Raw genomic sequence first — 13,357 nt, forward strand, 5'->3', positions numbered from 1 at the left:
ATTACCCATGCTCTACATGATGTTAAGTTGTGGAATGCCAATAAAAATTTATATTACTATGACATTAGTCTAGTAGAGGCAGTCTGTCTGTGTGAGTGATAAAGATTTGTACATTATTTGTTTATTTGCTTAAAAGAGGTCCTAAAATATATTTCACAGATTCACAGAATCAGAGTATCACTGTGGTTGGAAGGGACCTCAAGAGATCATCAAGTGTAACCACCCTGCTAAAGCAGGTATCATACAGTATGTACATGTAGGCAGTCAGCTGAGTATTGAGTATCTGCATAGAAGCAGACACCACAATATCTCTGGGCAACTTGTTCCAGTGCTTCATCACCATTACCATAAAGAAGTTCTTCTGCATGTCATTATGGAACATCCTATGAACAACCACTCATTTAGTAGGGAACCCACATTTTCCCTAGTCTTCCTTTTACTGCTGACATAGTTAAAGAAAACTTTCTTCTTATCCTTTACCTGCTTTCCAAGATTTCATTCCAAGAGAGCCTTAGCCTTTCTCATTACATCCCTACATACCCTAACAACATTTCTATATTCTTCTGAGTTGAGCAGGCCCTTTTTCGTCATTTCATGGACTTTCTTCTTTCCTTTTTGTTTATCTATGAGTTCCTTGCTCATCTATGCAGGCCCCTGTTTACCTTTCCCCAATTTCTTACTCTTAGGAATGCACTGATCTTGAGCTTCAAAGAAGTGGTGTTTAAACTCCAACCAGCTCTCATAGGCCCCCTTATCTTCTAAAACTCTAGCTCATGGGATACTTCCAAGTATGTTTTTGAAGAAGTCAAGCTTGGTTCTTCTGAAGTCCATTGCTTTGCTTCTTCCACACAATCTTTAACTCCACCATTTAACTCCACCATGAACTCCACCACTCTAATCACTGCATTCCAAGCATCCCACAACCATCACATCCCTGACCAGCTATTCGTTGTTTGTAAAATCAATACCAAGTAGCACACTCCTTCTTGATGGATCCTCCACCGCCTGCATCAGACGGTTATCATTAACATCCTGGACCGTGTGTGCCTGGCTATGTTGCTTATCCAGCAAATACCAGGACAGATTGAAGTCCCCAAAGAGAACCAGCGCCAGGGATCACGAAGCTACTTCCAGCTGTTTGTAGGCCTCATTTGCTTCCTCCTGATCAGGTGGCTTGTAGTACACATCCACAACAGTGTCACCTATGTTAGCTTGCTCCTTAATTCTTACCCAGTCTTTCCATTTCATCATTTCCCATCATGTGGAGCTCAATACATTCTAGTTATTTTCTCACATAAATAAAGAGTAACTCCACTACTTCACCTTGCCAGCCTCTCTTTCCTAAATAGCCATCCATGACAGCATTCTAGTCATTTGAGCTGTCCCACCATTTCTTGTGACTGCAGTGAGATCACATCCCTTTGACCACACACAGATCTCTAGTTTTTCTGTTTTATTTCTCTTGGTGCATGCATTGGTATACAGGAACTTCAGGGAAGCAGCGGGTTCAGGTAACTCTAGAGAGATGCAAGAAAAGCCTGGCTATTGACAATGTTATCTTCACTGCGAAGTCCTCCAAGATACAGTAAGACAACTAGGCTTTTCTCTACAGTATACTAAAAAGGCAGCATTACCAGACCCCCCTCTTCACAAGGAATTCCATCACTTTCCCCCACTGAATTAAAAGCTCTGGCAATCGGTACAGTGAGATTACTCCCCAGAACACTTTTGCCCCATCTGTACAGCCACATTCCAACTGATGCCCACATACATCATCACATCACACATCATACATCTCAAAGGCCTGCCCAAGATGACCTTATCCAAAACCTTGATCCCTACACCGTCCCCTCTGCCAGTAATTTACCTTGCAATTTGTCACTTTGCAAACATGTAGGTGGAGTCACTCCTGCTGTGGAGATTTCTCAAGAGGCAAAAATGTAAAAGAGCTGGAGGACTGCAAATCAACCAGACACCAATCAGTGAGATGATAGCCTGTGAATAGCATAGCAGCAGTGGGGTTTTTGAATTGAGAATTAAACTCAAGGATACACACCCCCCAAAAAAAGTCAGCAGCACGTTTAATGCTAACTGGCAATCCCAAAGACATTTTACTGACCCCCTGTTGGGACCACAGATGATGAGAACTGAATGTACACAATGACTGAACAATCTTTTTTCTTCTGGCAAGTCAGCAGGGGACAGAAGAAGAAATTTGCCTACTGTTTGCTATTCTCTGTGGCTAAATCCAGGATTTCTCCTGCTGCCTCCCACTGCGAACATAAATTCATTTGAAAAACAAAATAGAGGAGGGAAAAATAAGTTCCTAATGCAAATTGCCTAGCACTATGCAAATAAGAAGCTAATAATAAGTGATAGCAATATAGCCTCATGTATTTATTAAGAAAAATGAGAGGTTCTCATTTAGTATCAATCACATCTACAAATGAAAGTTGCAGGCATTTCTTTTGTTTGACTATGGGTTTATAAATCTTCACCCTTACTCTTCATTTTCAGGTCAGCAATTTATTTCATCTTAATTGATTATCATATAATAAGTCACCTACTGACTCAGTGGTTTTAAAGGTCTTGTCTCAGCTCTCCTTCCCTCAAAGTAAGTTTCTTTTACCAGTTCCAAAAGCTAAGGTCAGGTGTTAATGAATTAGGGCAAATTTCCTTTTAGTGTAAGGAAAGAAGTGGGCTGTCCAGAGAAGTGGCAGAGTCACCTTCCCTGGAGGTTTTCAAGAAAAGATTAGGTGTTGCACCAAGAAACAAGGCTTTATGAGCATGGTGGTGGTGGGTTGATGGTTGGACTACATGATCTTAGTGGTCTTTTCTGACTTTAATGATTCATCATTGTAACAGAATCATAGAATCATAGAATCACCCACGTTGGAAAAGACCCACAAGATCACTCAGTCCAACCATCCACCCATCACCAATAGTTCTCATTAAACCATGTCCCTCAACACAACATCCAAAACAGAACCTGTAATACAGATCCCAGTGTATTTCTGAGAGTTTCTGTGCTGGTGAACCATGGTTCTACTAATCACTAGACACAAAATGTTTCTGTCTTGCAAACATGAGAAAGAGCTAGAAGTATGCTTAGAGTGATGCCAAACTGAAGCTATCTAATAAGCTATTATTCATCAGCTGGGCTGTAGGAAATGTCTATATGTACATGTATTCTTAGGCCATGGTGAATGTGAGATAATATTTCTGATTTTAGGACATGAAAGCTCCTTCAGAGTAGGTCACAGTAGCTCAGCTGAATTATCTCACTGAGGGCCAGTAATTAATAGTTACTACTAATCTTGTTTAGAGAGCTGAGAAATTGCAAAGGCTTACCTTGAAGAACAAGGGGATTTGTGCAGGAGTAGTTGGCAGCCATACACAGAAATTTAATAGAAATGTTCTCTGTTAGACACTGGGACAAACAGGGTGTAATACCAATAAATTGCCACACTGAATCTTTGTATTTTCTGTGCTAGGTACAGTGCATAGTTTGTTTACCAGATGATTTTCTATCACTGTGAATAAGATGTAATGTTGAACACAGTGGTTTAAAAGTAGTAAATCCTTCCATACCTTTCTGCGGAATGACATAAAAGTTACTGGATAGAACTTGATTTTGATCAGATCACATTCTTTGCTTATAGGTATGACAATAGAGATAGAAGTGAGTAAAACTTGCATTTGAGATATCTATTTTGCCAAAACTGCAATTCCTATACATATTTCACTAATTATTTCCTTTTCTTTTTCTATGAATAGACATATTAGAGACTAATTGATCAAGTTATCTTTTGTGATCATTCCACATGGGGGATAAAAAGTATTTCTGGCAGATGAAATAATCTTAGCTATGATTTGTCTGCAATAGTATTTTACCCAAAAGTAAAAATAAATAAATGAATAAATAAATAAATAGATAAATAAATTAAAGTGGAAAAAACCCAAACCTACAACTCACAGGTTCCACAGAACAGCATTTCCTCTTTCAAAGATACCTTGATTTAACACAATTTAAAACATTTGGCTGACTGTAAACAACCTAGAATTGCACAGGAAGGAGTTCTGTCTCAAATCTATTATATGTTAAAAGCACAGAAGAAAATATCTGAATCCTGTGAGTAAGACCACTTGTAGCAGAAGTGTCTTATGATGTCCTGTTCAGACAAGCTGTCTTTGAAACAGTCATACATCTTGCAAAAAATCTAATATTCAGATGCATACCAACTTGACAAGTATAAGCAGAAAAAGGAAAGAAATACAAATCAAATCGGCTGTACCAGAAGAGGCACCATGAAGAGTTCAGGGAAACAGGACCAGCACCGAGTCTTTGGTCTTGGATACACTGGCTGCTGCAACTAATATGCAGTCTGAAGTCAGATCAAATAGAATTAAAGAAACAGATTTTAAACTTCAGTAGTACAAGATGTGTGGCTGCTAGTATCAGTCACACCTAAAGTAGTGATAAATGCTGAATTCCTCTGAGGGGGAGAGAATGCCTCCTTGAATGCAACTTGCACGTCACCCACTCAGCACAGGGAGCACTCACTCTCTACACTTAGAGTGGCTGACTGCAAAAAATGAAATGCTTCTCCACACTAAAAGGAAGAAAATAACCAAGAGGTATCCTGAGTGGAGAGCTGCCTTTCAGGGAAGAGTTGCTATTTCTGAAAGATTTTTCCATCAGTACTTTCTCAAGGTCTTGCTGACTTTGAAGTTCTTTTCATACATACTCCTGCACGTAGAACAGAATGATGTTGTCCTTATACCTTTCGTTAATAAAGGGCTAAAAGTTTGTTAGTTCAGTCTATCAGAATTTTCTTTTGCTGTCCATGCTTTGTAAGTAAATTCCTCATGTCATGTAAACTAATCTCTCAAAAGAAATGAAAACTGTCATGATCATAATGACCTACTATTTGCAATATTAACTTCTGAAACTCAAAACTTGCTTTTTTCCTTATTGAAAACAAAGATTTGAAGATACCTCCAGATTAAATATAAATAGTGAGAAATTATTAATAACCCAATTCACTTTTTAAAAAGAGTAAGAAATAAATGCTACATGTCAATAATTTCCAACTTACTTGCCTAAAGAAATCTTGCAGATTTTGTTGGTTTAGTCTGAAACAAAACAGGCAGATTTTGATGAGACATTTCCTTCAGTAATAGCTGTACATCCAAAACATATTAAAGTAAGTAATTATGTAACATAATTAAATTAGTTTCCTTTAAAAATTAAACTGAGATTAAGGATAACTTTTTCCCACAGTACACTGAAACTTCAGGACACTGATACCTATAACTGATGTTACGGCAAACAAAATCTGCAGACATGGGGACTTGATAATTAACAAAACATCACAGCAACTTTATTTCCTAGGATATAAATAACTAATTTGAGTTGCACTGAAATTAGTGGCAACTCTCTAAGCAGCTAAGAAAATATCTCCTGTAATGCAGGATGCCTTATCCAGCATCACCTTGAAAGTCTTCAGGGACTGGGCACTTGCTTTTTTTCTTCTGAGTTTGGTCTTATCTCTTTCCTCAAGTTTCACAAACTGCAGTTTTGCAGTTTTTCTCAGTCTTTCTTGTGGGTGATATTTCTTAAATTTCTAGAATTGTGTTTAATTGTCCTCTCTGGATACTTTCCAACTGCTCACAAGTACTATAAAGTATTCTGGGCAGCATCAAGGAGATAATTTCAGCTAGAGCCACTGAGTAGAACAGTAGGATTACTGAAATTATTCCATATGTCTGACAAGATAATATTTTTCCTTTCATCTGACCTAAATTCCATTGGCCTTCATCCCTTCATTTTCATTTTACAGATAGAAAACTTACATACAGGTAGACTAAGTGAATTACCATGTTCCATGCAGGATAATTTGTTATCTGGGAACTGAATGCATATCTGAGAAGTCTGGAACTCAATTCAGAGAGAAATGTTATATATTATAACCCATCTCCATGGTTTCACGCAATATCATTTCTCCCATGCTATCTTTCAATAGTTTCACTACTCTTTTTAGCCTTTTCACTAACGTCAGATACTTTCTCCTTGAATTCATTTCATCTAGAAAAATCTCCCTTTTTCTTGTATTAAAAGTCTCAGAAAGATTGAATTCTTTCACTGCCTACGGTGACCTCGCACATTACTTCTTGTCTCTGTTTAGCTTTTCCCTATTTGGTGTCATTCTGCACAGAGACTCTCCATTTAGATACTTAAGAAGTGACTTCTATACATTGAATATCATACCAAAAAGCATAAGACACGCTTCTTTATTATCCACACTGTATGCTCTTGTAAAGCACTGGGTCAACTGAAGGCATTTTTACTTGACATCAGTGCTAGAAAATTTACAGATACCAAATGAAAGAAAGCATCTGATGAAAAATTTGCAATACAAATTGGATATGAAAGACTGAGTTAACATTTGTTATTAATCTAGTTATCTCACCACCAATAGGTAAACCATGAGGAAAATGTATTTTGGAAAACAAGAAAATTTTGATAATACTTTTAAGTCATAATAAAAGTCCTTCAGTACAATACCAGTCCAGAATGAAAGATAAGAAAAGTTTGTTGTAATACAGCTGCATAAGTCAGACTGGGAGCATCTCTAGTTGTTAACATGTATTTGAACATGGCAACACGTTTAACAAGTCAGTGATCTGAAGCAGTTGCTTCAGGAAAAGTCTTTCCTTCTGCTCTGAAGTCCAACCCTCCAGAACGCAGTTTTCTCTACTCTTTATCCAATTTTAGTCTAAATGATAGTGTCTTCAAACTTATTAGTGTCATCTGATTTCCTCCTAATTATACTAAGTGTGTAAAACTGTTTTTTCCACAGTTTTGAGTTCCTGGAAAGATGGTTGCTTAACCTATCAGGTGATTCTGACCTATCTCAGAATTTCAGTGGATATAACATAGAGAAAACAGTATCAAATATCACGTGTATTTATGCTTTTATTTTGTCTTATTTTGTTTTGGTAAATATTTATAAAACCAAATGTGTCGGTGCTCAGTCGAGTTAGAGAGCTCTCTTAGTTTCTTGTAGCATCAGAATAGTCTGTTTATTGTGTTCAGCATACATCTTATATACCATTCACTTACAAACAAGACATTCCTTTTCCTCTAACAGTTTCTCTAATGACTTAATTGGTCCCAGCTTCTCCCAAACAATGGTGATAAAGGATGAAAGATTTCTTAAGAATAACAGGATTAACAATTCATATCAATGGAACCTCCCGTCTACCCTTAGACGAAAACAGACACTGCTTGGTCTCACACTCTGGTCTTCCAGGGTTTCACAGTGATAAGGTCTACCAGAGAGTCTGATTAGCTCTTTGGTGACTTGCTCACAGTTACATCTACCCCCACACAAATGAAGTACCGAAACATTAAATTTATTTGACATTTTCAATTTAAATCACAATAATTGTAGGTAACTCTTCTGTTATTAAGTATTTACCTAGGCCACAGTCCAATTTAGTATTCTAGTAAGGCTCATGAAATGGATCACCTGTACTAGCATGGAGGCTGTGGGATGAATTGCCTTCATAATGTTCTCACAGAAGACTGATGAATAAGATCCTCAGAAACAATTATGAAAAAAAGGATATCCATCAACAGTCAAAACTAACTTTTTTTTCCTCCTCTTTTTTCATTTTCATTTTTTATATCCAGAAGTTCTTTTCTGGGTTGGACTGACTTCAATTCTGGAGTTGTAAGCATCTTTTCTTAGACAAACCTATTTATAGAAGCTCCAGTGAGACCAAATGATTCAAGGCAGAAAATTTAGAAGGCAGTACTTGACATGACATAAAAAAATGTCAAAATCTATTTCATTATTTCTTACATTAGTCTTCACTTGATGGCTAAAAATGGGTAAACTCTTTTTGTCTTACTAGAATTGATCTTATGTGACCAAAAAAAGGGAGGAGTTTCTTATTTATTTATTTATTTATTTGGAAGGAGAATTTTAGACTATCTGCTCTCTAAGAAATATCGGAGGTTTTGGCAAACTGCATTACATGTCTTTAAACACAATCCTGTGAGCCAGAAAGGAGTATATATTACATATCTTGTACCACAGAGCTACCTGTAATTCTAATTCTAGTTATTATTATTATTATTATTTTGAGAATATTGTTTTTCTCTTGACTGCTTTCAACATGTAAATGAGACCAGTTGTTTTTGTGTTTGTTTTTGTGTTTAAGTTCAGTGTCAATGTTTTGTGGAACACAGAAATATTGTACCACAATTTTCCTTTATCAGCGTGTTCATTGTTACATGTTAGTGTAACAAAAGGGCAGTGCTATGATAATTGTTATCAAATCTCTTCATTTCTTAGATTTTTCAGAAAGAAAAAAAAAGAAATATTTATATCACATAGAAGTTACTCAGATTCTGCTTTGGCAGGCTGGCAGATGGAAGGTGATCATAATTCAGAGAAATGCAGAGCCATGATGCAAGGAAGTAAGTCAACAAGGCTTATTTTTCTTTTTCTTCATCTCTGAAATGAATCATTTATTCAAATTCAAGATAAATCTGGATTTCTTAGTTCATGAACTTGAAAAAGCAACTAATGCTGCAGTTAATGTATTTTCCAAGTCAAGGGCTGCAGGCAGTGGAACTAGAATACATAGAAAATGTTAATACAGATCAAATATTCCTGAATGTCAATAGGAAGTGAAGAATAAACTATTTCATTTTGCCTGAGTTACAGGATAAGAACAAGTTATGCCATTACTACTGACTTCTGTCTTTGGCCAAAACAATTATATTGTCTTCAAAACACTTGCCACTAAGGGGCAAGATTAGTATTCCCTCCAGCTGCTCATAGCAAGCATTCTCTTAGTGCGTCACATACTGTGATGAATCTAAGTAGAGAACTGCCAAGAGCACTGAAAATTTCAGGAAAATAAATCATTATCAGAGTTGTAAATATAAAAATGTATGTATGCACAGAAATAGATGCACACATATGGTCTGTTTTGGGACTCTTTCTCATCACAGTAATAAGAGGTAAGCTGATCCATGGTACATGTTGGAAACTGGACAAATAATAAATATTACACTTTCTGTGAGGGAAAATGAATATCGTGTGTAATGTATGCAGAAAGGCAGGTTGGCATCCTTAGTAGGTAAAATCTAAGCATCCAATTATTTTTCAGTGACATGAAAGGGATAAACTCAAATATACAGAGGTGTGGGTAATGCTGTATTTAACCGACTCAACTAATCTTCATAGATTTAATGACAGCACAGCTGCGTGATAATAGGAAGGAACAGAAGAAAGGCTTTGTGTCAGATGTGAAGGATGTGGTATCAAATTGCACCAGGGAAATTTTAGATCACATGCTAGGAAGAACTTACCCATGGTGATCAAGCTTTGGAAAAGGCTGCTTAAGGAAGCAGTGGAGTCCCCATTTCTGAAGGTATTTAAGAGACAATGTGGACATGCCACTAAGGCACATGGTTTATGGATAGAACTTGGTAGATCAGGTTGTTGGTCTGACTTGGTAATCTTAAAAGACTCTTCCAGCCTAGCTTCTGTGATTCTATGATTCTACAGTATCAGAAATAGAATTGATATCAGTGACACAACATGTTGCCATGTGCTCAGGGGTATCTGGGATAAGTTAAGCTGGGGGGTGTTTCTTTTCTAAGCAATATCAATTGCCGTTTTGGCATAAGTTAAGGCAATCACTTCTGTTAGTAAAAGCTTACAAAGAAAAGGTAGGGATTTACAGTAGGTAATATTTTGGGATGTTTGAAAGAAATAGAGGAAAATGTGTCAAGGCAGTGTGTGGTTACCCCTCTTCATTTGCCTTTATTAGAAAGAGATTAAGGTATTAAATCCTGTTCTGTAGTCATTAATTAGAAAGATAATCTAAATGAATATTTCAGAGATGTCTACATGTCAGGTGCCTAAAGCCAACAGCAGCAGATACTGTCCAGTGTTACAGTTCTCTCCATAGAGGTGTGAATTCCAGCTACATTTAATTCACAGCTGTATCTCTGTGGTCTGACTGAGGTCATTTCATTTGCTCCTTGGGGATGATGAATGAAAGCCTGATACCACATAGGAATAACAAGAAAGTCTCAACAGGAGCACCTGTTTTCTCTGCTGAGGTCCTCGGGGTATTGAAATAGATCCTACTTTCTTTTTCACTCTGTTCTAACCTTGATAAAGTTAGGAAATAAAATATGAGCAGCTCCTAGATAATGTTGGAACTATTGTTTCTGTGGCAACATCTGTCATCCTGACCACTCAAGGATATGTCCATATTTCAATTTTACTTTATGTCTATAAATGCGTTTTTACTTCTCTACCATATATCTCAAAAGGTTCGTAATCATTTTAGCCTTTGTATAATGATCTAATTAAACCTCAAACCATAGCTTTGTTCACAATGCAACTTGAACAAAATAATCATTAAACACCTATCCCCTTGCACTCTCTAAAAAGTCATTTAATAGAACTATTGCAAAAGTACCTTTTTATAAGTAAGTAAAATTAACAGATATATCCATGAATCTCCTGGGTGAGTAGAGATTAATAGCAGTAGTAATTTTGTGCAGGAATTTTTAAACTTTGACAAATGCTACTTCAGTCTTTTAGAATAACTTTGTATCATCAACATAAAACAATCACCATGGATATCGATTGTGACGCATTGAAGGCATGTGGTCTCGTATGAAGGTGAATGATTTTGTGTCTGAACACAAAAAATGCAGCAGACAACACTGTGCAGAAAGGGCATGGGCACCGCTGGCATAATCTTTGGGTTACATTACCATAATCTCTTGAAGACTAAGGGTATTAAAGCAAGGTTTTACAACAGATATTCACTGGCCTCTTAAAAACCTGTGTCTCTACAGTTCCATTATAAGTATGGGATATTCATGTTCAGATATCTCTGTATAAAATGAATTGCTGCACTGCATATGTTCTCGTGGGATATGATGGAACAGATGTTAAATACGAGGCACCACAGCTCTCAGGAGAACACGGTAGTAACTCCAGTGCTAGAGGGAAGAACTGGCACTGTCTTCAGAGCCCCAGTAATGAATCTTCAGGGAAACTCCCTTTACCAAAGAGTGTTCCCTTACCTTTTAATTAAGTACCTCTAAACTCAGATCTAGGAAGCAAATGCCTTCAGAGGTTCCTTGCATTTTCAAGAAAATAGGTTAGCACATAGTACTCCCATATACATAATGGAAAGTCTCTACCTGCAACTTGTAATTCATATTTTCTTGCAAGCACACAAACAGAGCAGGCAGAGAATGAACACAGAAACCAGATTACTTTGATGTACACATTTCACCAGTTAATCAGTTCCAAAAAGAGCACGTTAGGTGCAAACAGTGGGGAGGAACACTGCTCCTGTAGCGTGACTGAAGTACAGGACTGCATTTGTGCCTCATATCCAATGAATTTGTCCAGGGGCTATGAGAAGAATAGAGGGATGAGCTCAGCTCATGTAAACTAACTGAGCACACAGCTAATGGTGTCTCCTTTACAGTGCTTGATTTGTGTCAGTGATCTTTCATCCAAGCATGGATGTTATTCAGTCATGGTTTGTTAGTTTTGTAATTGACAAAATCCTCTGCTTGAAGCAATCTCTTATCTGTTCTTGCAGCCCTTCATTTGTTTTGATTTACAGACAGATTTTCATCTGTGTTCATTTGCCTTTTATTTGTATACTGTGGCCTTCTTGCGTTCATAATTATACTGGTAGCCATTATATTATTTGAATATAATTAACCTTTAATTTCAAAATGTCTGACTTTTCAAATCAGACCATATTTTTTGGATATTCAGTACATGCTCTTGCATTTTTTACACTCCCAATTGTTCGTTTTCATATCAATTCTAGTATCTCCAGTCCTCAAAGTGACAGCATGAAGAAAAAAACAATTCTGACTTTTTTTTTATTTTTAACTAAACATATAACAATGTTTTAAACTGACTTTAGTTTGAATTAATAAAATGAATCTTGCCTTAGAGATTTCTACAAATATCAGTGAGATGACAAGAGAATTGTACTCCATGAAACACTGTAATTCCTTTGTGAATTGCTGTTCAATAAGCAGCTTTTACTTTCTTTTATTGATTTTGTTTTTGTTTTTGTTTAAGCTGCATTATTTGCAAATCCCACCGGGGAATGTGTGCGATTTCCTAGGCACAGCAAAACTGCTTCATGATTCTTTTTGGCATGGATGAAACAGAAACAGAAGTGAGAAATGACTGCTGTAAACATTCCAGAGCAGATGTTCTCAGACTTTTCAGAATGACCACTGTGTTTGGGAAACAGCAGTCACAAAAGTGTACTTTCATGCCAAAAAAAGTCAAATAAGGAACTCAATTATAAGCTCATAGGACTTTTTCAGGAGAATAATGGATCGTGGTTTGTCTTAAGATAAATTAATCAACCTAGACTATATTTAGGATTGTGAGTGTTCCCATGTGAACTACGGAATGCTGGGGAACACTATGATTGTTTCTAACAATCCTGTTAGACTAAGATTCCCATAAGTTTCTGAATGGATTTTATAAAATGGTAGGATACTTCAATAAGGGGTTGGATTTAATGGCCAGGAAACATCTACGTGAAGCAGCAGAATGAGCTGGGAGAACAAATCACTCTGTCTGAGCCGGATGCTCACTTATAGCTCCTCAGATAACACAGCTTATGTGCTGCATGGGGATCACATCTCCCTTTTGATAAAAGGTTTTCAGTCATGGGTGGCTTCCAAGAATGGATTCACCTTAGCTATGTTGTAGCAGCTGCTGTGGATATTTAGCATATGTTTGTGCCCAAGCTTGTCTCACAGTTCACTTGCTTTATGACACCAAGCCTGAACTAGCACCCCTCCATACCCCTTTCCTTGTTCTTCAAAAGGTCTGGAACACTGAGGGTGCGATTACTGCTATCAGTCTTTTGCCTAAGACCAAAACCCAGCGGTAGAGCTGTTGCTGACACGGCCTATTCTTTGCCTCAGGAGAATTACTTATTTTATTCCAGTTCATACTTCCTTGTTTATGGTTATGGTATGATCAAGTTGCATCAAACATACAGCTGATGTGTTTGAATTATTTGAATTAATATCTTAGTTTGGATTGGGATTGAGCTTCTGAAATGAATTTCTCAGTTTTTCCTGTTCAGTCCTCCATTGGATTGGTCTCACAGAGCACAACAGATGTTCTTCTATCAGATGAAAATAAACTGAAAAATCAGCTTCATAACTACACTTGATGTGGTCCATCAGATGGTGGACATTCTTTTAATGGCATCAGATTATAATTATTCCTAAACAATTCCTGAAGTGCTTGTT

At 37.0% G+C, this 13,357-nt stretch overlaps 1 long non-coding RNA gene across 2 annotated transcripts in view; it reads left to right on the top strand.

Annotated features, from left to right (window-relative positions):
- The window catches only part of LOC140251829 (uncharacterized), a 328,692-nt gene that overhangs the window by 67,609 nt on the left and 247,726 nt on the right, over positions 1-13,357 (top strand). The gene's annotated exons all lie outside the window — the stretch shown is intronic.

Source organism: Excalfactoria chinensis, chromosome 4 (assembly GCF_039878825.1).
Source record: "Excalfactoria chinensis isolate bCotChi1 chromosome 4, bCotChi1.hap2, whole genome shotgun sequence".
Taxonomy (NCBI): domain Eukaryota; kingdom Metazoa; phylum Chordata; class Aves; order Galliformes; family Phasianidae; genus Excalfactoria; species Excalfactoria chinensis.